The sequence below is a fragment of the Panulirus ornatus genome, chromosome 8 (assembly GCF_036320965.1).
Source record: "Panulirus ornatus isolate Po-2019 chromosome 8, ASM3632096v1, whole genome shotgun sequence".
In the NCBI taxonomy this organism is placed as follows: Eukaryota; Metazoa; Arthropoda; class Malacostraca; order Decapoda; family Palinuridae; genus Panulirus; species Panulirus ornatus.
This window is the reverse complement of record NC_092231.1, coordinates 8,058,197-8,066,809: the sequence shown is the minus strand read 5'-3', so window position 1 is coordinate 8,066,809 and position 8,613 is coordinate 8,058,197. Positions and strand designations below refer to the sequence as shown.

At 44.1% G+C, this 8,613-nt stretch overlaps 1 protein-coding gene across 3 annotated transcripts in view; it reads left to right on the top strand.

Annotated features, from left to right (window-relative positions):
• Window positions 1-457: 457 nt before the first annotated feature.
• The window catches only part of LOC139749809 (uncharacterized), a 189,164-nt gene continuing 181,008 nt past the window's right edge, over window positions 458-8,613 (top strand). Inside the window, exon 1 of one of the 3 annotated variants that reach the window (XM_071664081.1) lies at window positions 458-520. The gene's annotated coding sequence lies outside the window, so the exon portion shown is untranslated. Of the gene's footprint in view, window positions 521-7,268; window positions 7,401-8,613 lie in introns of those variants that run through there. The other 2 variants (XM_071664083.1, XM_071664082.1) reach the window with 2 other exon arrangements.

Below are 8,613 nucleotides of genomic sequence, written 5' to 3'. Positions count from 1 at the left end.
ACTACTCCGTCCCTCCCTTCTCTCCCTTCCGTTCCTCTCCCAGAGCCTCCTCAGGGTGCTTCTCACTCTCCCTTCCTCTCCTCACTCCCTCTCTCTCACCTTTCCCCTCGTGGGGAGAGAGAGGGGAGAGAGAGGGATTGATCATTCTCGACCTTACCACACTGGCGTCTCACTGACCTTTCCCGCCTCTCCTTCTGCAAGTGACCTATGACCACCTTCCTTCCTTCCCCCCTCCCTTCCCCTTCTCCACCTCTTTCCTCCTCGTTCGCCACCCACAACCCGTCCACTCCACCACCCACCCGCACTCTGATACCTCCCCTCCCTCCCTCCCTTCCCTCCCTCCTTCCCATCTCGTATTCACCCACTAGGGCTCCCCCTCCCACACCAACCACCACCACCACCACCTCCACCACCACCAGCACGTCTGCCCCACGCGGCGTCGTGACTCCCCTCTGGCGGCAGTGTGCGTGTGGAGGTCGTGGTGAGCGGACGTGTGAGTGTGTGTGCGTCTCTCTCTCGGGTAAGCTCCTGTTTGGGTCGGGCCCTGCAACCCTCCCTCCCTCCCTCCCTTCCCCCATCCCCGTGCTGGGACGGGGGGGTGGGAGTGGTGTCATAAGGGGTCGTCGGGGTCGTGTCTCTCTCTCTCTCTCTCTCTCTCTCTCTCTCTCTCTCTCTCTCTCTCTCTCTCTCTCTCTCTCTCTCTCTCTCTCTCTCTCTCTCTCTCTCACCAGGAAGGAACCACGTGTGCCGTGTATGGGACTCGCATTTCGGAAAACGATGGAGAACTTGGACCCCACATATATATATATATAAATATATATATATATATATATATATATATATATATATATATATATATATATATATATATATATATATATATATATATATATGACTTTATCCCACGTTGGGACTTGACTGTGTGTGTGTACACGGGACTGGGAAACGCTACAGCAACCACAGACCGACTTGTCGTGCCTCGCCCACAGCCTTCTGAAAAATACATATATATATATATATATATATATATATATATATATATATATATATATATATATATATATATATATACACCCCTGATCCCTTCCGTGATGCGGGATGTAACCTGAAACGTCCAGTTCTAGATTCGTGAGGTTTCGTGTGCGAGCGAGCGTGTCCACCGCCTCTGGTGAAATTCGCGACGTTTATTCGTGTGTGACACTGGCCCACCGCTCGAGTGAGCGCTAGGGCAGGAAAAGATGACATTCGGAAGAGGATGTTCACAGGCGATGTATGTTTTCGAAGTTTTAATTGTCCACGAGAGGGTGGTGACGAATGAGGAGAAGTGAGCCACGGGAATCTTTTTCACTCCTGGGCTACACGGGGGAGGAAAACGAAAGGAGGATATATCTGGAGCACATCCTACACAAAGCGGAGACCTGTGACGTGTGAGATGAATGAATCAGGTAGCACGTTGATGTCCTCTCTCTCTCTCTCTCTCTCTCTCTCTCTCTCTCTCTCTCTCTCTCTCTCTCTCTCTCTCTCTCTCTCTCTCCCTCTATGCGGAAGTGTACGTATCGAAGGCCTACTGCGCACATCCTTCACTCCCGGATCTGCGCACTTCGCACGGCCTCCCTTCGTCCAGGTAACCACGCCGTTACGTCCGCTCCCTGTCGCACCCCTTTTTTTTTTCTTTCGCACTTCCGCAGCCCAGCACGTCCCTATCATCTCGCACTCCAGCACACTAACACCCATACCCACGATCTATCGCACCCCAGCACGTATCCAACCTCTCACACTCACAGTAGGCCCGTCCATACGCACCTCTCCACACACCCCATTGAGTCCGTATCCTTTCGCACCCTTTCGCACCACCGCCCGCACCCTTTCGCACCCGGGTGTGCATAAAACACAAATCTGAGGGTAATCACACTCGCCCAGGCAATACAGGGAGATATATTGTTTACGCTCACGTCACAAATCACCCGTCGTAACAAAACCATTTGCTGCCAGTAACATGTAGCGGCAGATTAACGAACGGCACGAGGCCAATAGGGGAGGTCAACAGGCCATGAAAGCGGCCAACAGGGTTTGATCATTGGCCATGAAAGCGGCCAACAGGTTTCCGTTATGGCCATGAAAGCGGCAAGAGGGTTTGATCACTGGCCATGAAAGCGGCCAATAGGGGAGGTCAACAGGCCATGAAAGCGGCCAACAGGGTTTGATCACTGGCCATGAGAGCGGCCAACAGGGTTCCGTTATGGCCATGAAAGCGGCAAGAGGGTTTAATCATTGGCCATGAAAGCGGCCAATAGGGGAGGTCAACAGGCCATGAAAGCGGCCAACAGGGTTTGATCATTGGCCATGAGAGCGGCCAACAGGGTTCAGTTATGGCCATGAGAGCGGCCAAGAGGGTTTGATCACTGGCCATGAAAGCGGCAAGAGGGTTTGATCATTGGCCATGAAAGCGGCCAAGAGGGTTCAGTTATGGCCATGAAAGCGGCCAAGAGGGTTTGATCATTGGCCATGAGAGCGGCCAACAGGGTTCAGTTATGGCCATGAAAGCGGCCAAGAGGGTTTGATCACTGGCCATGAAAGCGGCCAAGAGGGTTCAGTTATGGCCATGAAAGCGGCCAACAGGGTTTGATCATTGGCCATGAGAGCGGCCAACAGGGTTCAGTTATGGCCATGAAAGCGGCCAAGAGGGTTCAGTTATGGCCATGAAAGCGGCCAAGAGGGTTTGATCACTGGCCATGAAAGCGGCCAAGAGGGTTCAGTTATGGCCATGAAAGCGGCCAAGAGGGTTTGATCACTGGCCATGAAAGCGGCCAAGAGGGTTCAGTTACGGCCATGAAAGCGGCCAAGAGGGTTTGATCACTGGCCATGAAAGCGGCCAAGAGGGTTCAGTTATGGCCATGAAAGCGGCCAACAGGGTTTGATCATTGGCCATGAAAGCGGCAACAGGGTTTGGTCTATGGCCATGAAAGCGGCCAACAGGTTTCCGTTATGGCCATGAAAGCGGCCAACGGGGGTTCGGTCTGTGGCCATGAAATCCAAAATTACGACAACCTTCTTCATTCTATATTTACTACACCTGTCTATATTCTCCTTCTTTCTTTTGCACTTTTCTCTTTTTCAACTTACCCACCTTTTACATTGCTGTCCGACGCTCTTCATGTCAACCCAGTTTTCGTCTCTCTCTCTCTCTCTCTCTCTCTCTCTCTCTCTCTCTCTCTCTCTCTCTCTCTCTCTCTCTCTCTCTCCCACACCACTTGACCACAGAACACGGGTCTCACATGACTCGTTCTTCTTAACTGGACTTATCCTACGGTGAGCGCTCCGAGTTGAGCCTACCCTTTTGGCGAAAGCTTTCCGTAAGTACTCCTAAGTAAGTACTCGCTGTGAGTACTAGTAAGTACTCCCCGCAAGTACTAGTAAGTACTCGCCGTAAGTACTCGTAAGTAGGTACTCGCAGTAAGTACCAGTAAGTACTCGCCGCAAGTACTAGTAAGTACTCGCCGTAAGTACTAGTAGGTACTCGCCGTAAGTACTAGTAAGTACTCGTAAGTACTAGTAAGTACTCGTAAGTACTCGCCGTAAGTACTCGAAAGTAGGTACTCGCACTAAGTACCAGTAAGTACTCGCCGCAGGTACTAGCCGTAGGTACTCGCACTAAGCACTCGTAAGTACTCGTGGGGAAGTACTTCTCTGCCAAGTTTCAACACAATGAAGTACTTACGTCTCCGTATAGCGAGATCGGGGATGTTTCTCTTTACACGTTACAATGCCAGGTCAGGTTAAGCTGGTCAAGCTTACGGTTAGTTTCTGTTACGTCAGTTTAAGCGGCTTTACGTTACGTTACGTTACGTTCACGCTGTCAGGTTACGAAAGAATGTCCTGACGACACTTTGCGTCCTTTTCTTTTATAAGAATCACCAAAGTATATATATATATATATATATATATATATATATATATATATATATATATATATATATATATATATATATATATATATATATCAACTGACTGTTATATTTTTTCTTGTATCTCTCCTGATGATGTGATTATTACATGAAAGTGCACTTGGGAACTTATCGTGTTTCATTTCCCCGTGGACTCATACGAATATATTGGAGACCAAATTAGAGGTGCAGGGATGGAGTGAAAAAAATTTTGAGCGATCGGTTCCTGAACATGCAGGAGGGTGAAAGGTGTGCAAGGAATAGAGTGAACTGGGACGATGTGATATACCGGGGTCGACGTGCTGTCATTGGATTGGACCAGGGCATGTGAAGCGTCTGGGGTAAACCATGGAACGTTTTGTGGGGCCTGGATGTGGAAAGGGAGCTGTGATTTCGGTGCGTTATCCATGACAGCTAGAGACTGAGTGTGAGCGAATGTGGCCTTTGTTGTCGTTTCCTAGCGCTACCTCGCGCGCACGCGGGGGGAGTAGGGTGCCATTTCATGCGTGGCTGGGTGGCGACGGGAATGGCTGAGGGCAGCAAGTATGAATGTGTACATGTGTATATATGTATTTGTCTGTGTATGTATATGTATGTATACATTGAATTGTATATGTGGGCGGGTTGGGCCATTCTTTCGTCTGTTTCCCTGTGCTACCACGCTAACGCGGGAGACAGCGACAAAGTATAGTAAACAAAACAATGATATATATATATATATATATATATATATATATAGGTGGAAAGATGGAGTGAAAAAGATTTTGTGTGATCGGGGCCTGAGCATGCAGGAGGGTGAAAGGAGGGCAAGGAATAGAGTGAATTGGAGCGATGTGGTATACAGGGGTTGACGTGCTGTCAGTGGAGTGAATCAAGGCATGTGAAGCGTCTGGGGTAAACCATGGAAAGCTGTGTAGGTATGTATATTTGCGTGTGTGGACGTATGTATATACATGTGTATGGGGGGGGGGGGGGGGGTTGGGCCATTTCTTTCGTCTGTTTCCTTGCGCTACCTCGCAAACGCGGGAGACAGCGACAAAGTATAAAAAAAAAAAAAAAATATATATATATATATATATATATATATATATATATATATATATATATATATATATATATATACTGACGCGTTACGATGATGAGGACTATACAGTGTACAGAAAAATAGAGAAAGAAAATGGGAGAAAAGAAAATTTGTGTGTGTGTGTGTGTGTGTGTGTGTGTGTGTTTCTTTTCACAGTGTTCTTTCCGACCGCATAGGTTTCCTCCACTGCCATCGTTCATCCTATGGTTCGGTAACCGGATATATTGCCTTATAGTGTCCGGTAAGGTGGAAGTTTACTGTATATTTTGTGGTTTACTGGTGTCTGTATCTTCATCATTGGAGTGCGGCAGGTTTTGGTAAACCATTTATCTGCGACGCCATCTCTTGTTAAGCGGTTGATAAATCATTTATCTTCGGGCGTCATGCTTTATTTCAATGGGGGGTTGGTAACGCTATTTTATATATATTTTGTTGGGCTCGGTAAATCATTTATCAAGGGAGTATTGCATTCTCATAAAGTTGGTAAACCTTTATATAGTAAAATCGTGTTTTCCACAAGGCTGGTAAACCAATTATCCAGGAAGCCATGTCTTTATCGTGGAGTTGGTAAACCATTTATCTATGAAATCTTATCCGTTTCCACAGAGTATTGCTAAATTATTTACCCATGAAGTTGATATCTACGTGAGGTGGATAAATCGTTTATCTTAAATGTCGAGACCCCTTTGCAGTAATGGTAAACTACTTACCTGAGAAGTTATGTTTTTGGGTCATGGTAAACTACTTACATAAGAAGTTATGTTTTTGGGTCATGGTAAACTACTTACATAAGAAGTTATGTTTTTGGGTCATGGTAAACTACTTACATAAGAAGTTATGTTTTTGGGTCATGGTAAACTACTTACCTAAGAAGTTATGTTTTTGGGTCATGGTAAACTACTTACATAAGAAGTTATGTTATTGGGTCATGGTAAACTACTTACATAAGAAGTTATGTTTTTGGGTCATGGTAAACTACTTACATAAGAAGTTATGTTTTTGGGTCACGGTAAACTACTTACATCAGAAGTTATGTTTTTGTGTCACGGTAAACTACTTACATCAGAAGTTATGTTTTTGTGTCACGCTAAACTACTTACATAAGAAGTTATGTTTTTGGGTCACGGTAAACTACTTACATAAGAAGTTATGTTTTTGGGTCAGTTAGACACAGGATCGAGCATCCTAAATGTTCAGAGACCTTTCCAAGAAATAACTTGTGGCACCGTAATCCGAAGACCTGGTACCTGGTAAACTGGGGCAAACCACTTTACATAAAAACCTGGCAAACTTTCAGTTAATTGGGGCGGCTCGGTAAACTAGGTTATCTATTCCTATGTTCCAGTAAACTAGAACAGTTATTCATTATCTGTGGTGCAACAGAACGGACATTCTCAAGGCTCCTTGGCTGTGGTAAACTACAATATACGGTAAACTAGAATATATATATATATATATATATATATATATATATATATATATATATATATATATATATATATATATATATATATATAAGTTTAGTAAACTTGTCCTGATAAATGAGAATAATTATTCCATAACCATGGTATACTAGAACAGATAATTTCCAGACTCCGTTACTGTGGTAAACTAGAATAGATAAGAAAAGAGATCAGTAAACTTGTCGTGATACATAAGAATAATCATTTCCTAACCATGGTATACTGGAACAGACAATGTCCAGGTTTTCCGTTACTGTGGTAAACCAGGATACATGTGAGAGTTTAAAGTGATTGATATGACAGCATAAACCCGGTAAACTCTGCTGGTTTTTTTTTTACGATGATCCGGTAAACTGAAGTGTTTCAGGAGACTTTGCTCAACAAGGACCATTTACGACCGTCTGGTAGCAGCGGTACTCATTAGTCTGGTAACTACAACATTTGCGTATGTCTGATATACTCTGAAACATAATTCTTAAAAAAAAGGCTTCGTAAATTAGAGTATACATACGGTAATCGTAAACTAAAATATTCCCGAGACTCGGGTAAACTACAATCTTTGTTTTTTTGCGTATTGTAAACTGGACAACTGCTTTTCTGGTTAATTACAGTATTTCCCAGGACCTGGTAAACTATAAGACTGCCCAGCGTCGCACACATGTGAGTATTTACGAAGGTAAACTAACTTATATCCTAGCTTTGTGGTAGACTAGAATATGTACACGGGCGTCTGGTAAACTAAACTCTCTTCCAAGTTTCCACTTCAAGATCTTTTTCTGTACTTTTAAGCCACACTCATAATCTATCGTCCACGTCCTTCGTCTTGAGGATCCGTTGCGAGGTGGGGCCACAACATCAAAACACATTTTCACATCAAACACTAAAAGGAGTACAGCGAATTCTATACCGGTTTGTACGGACAATGCTTGTATAGTAATGGCAATTCTTACATATTATTACTATTATTATTATTATTATTATTATTATTATTATTATTATTATTATTATTATTATTATCATTATTATTATTATTATTATTATTATTATTATTATTATTATTATTATTATTATTCTAATTTTCCAAAAGAGGGAACAGAGAAGGGGGCCAGGTGAGAATATTCCCTCAAAGGCCCAGTCCTCTGTTCTCAACGCTACCTCGCTAATGCGGGAAATGGCGAATAGTATGAAAAAAAAAAGAAAAAAGAATCATCATTAGTATCATTATTTCTATAATACTTAATCGCCGTCTCCCGCGTCAGCGAGGTAGCGCAGGGAAACACAAGGAATGGCTCAACCCACCCACATCCACATTCATATACATGAACGCCCATATACCCACATATACGTACGTATACATTTCAATGTATACACACATATACATACACAAACATGTACATATATACACATGTACATATTCATACTTGCTGCCTTCATCCATTCCCGTCGCCACCCCCCCCCCCCAATTCTTACACACACACACACACACACACACACACACACACATATATATATATATATATATATATATATATATATATATATATATATATATATATATATATATATATATAAAGAGACGGTGTCAGAAGCTTTGCATATCTACAAGAAGACTTTACAGTAAAGTTAGGTGGAGTTAGTGTGCTGCATTGAGAGAGAGAGAGAGAGAGAGAGAGAGAGAGAGAGAGAGAGAGAGAGAGAGAGAGAGAGAGAGAGAGAGAGAGAGAGTCTCTCCCCCTCATACCGTCTGACCTTTGCACTGAGGACAGAAGCTTCGTGTGAGGGACCTCCACTCGTTTGGCTCTGAATGGTGAACTCCCTGGCGGCACCTGTGGCCTCCCTGCAGGTCATCCGGTACCTGCAGCCTCTCTCTCACCAGGTCACACGAGACCTGGGGACCTGGAGAGCGATTTGAACCGTCCTGTGTAAAGTCTTAACAGGTCTCGTGAGACCTGTAACCTCTCACCAGGTCATGTGGGACCCACACAACCCCTCAGAAGGTCATCTCCTCCTAACACCTTCTCGCGTCACAAAATTCCTTTTCCTGTGAAACTATAATAACATGTTTCTCTTTTTTTTTAGGGGGGGGTCCCCCGAGAGAACACGAGAATCGATTTTTTGGAGA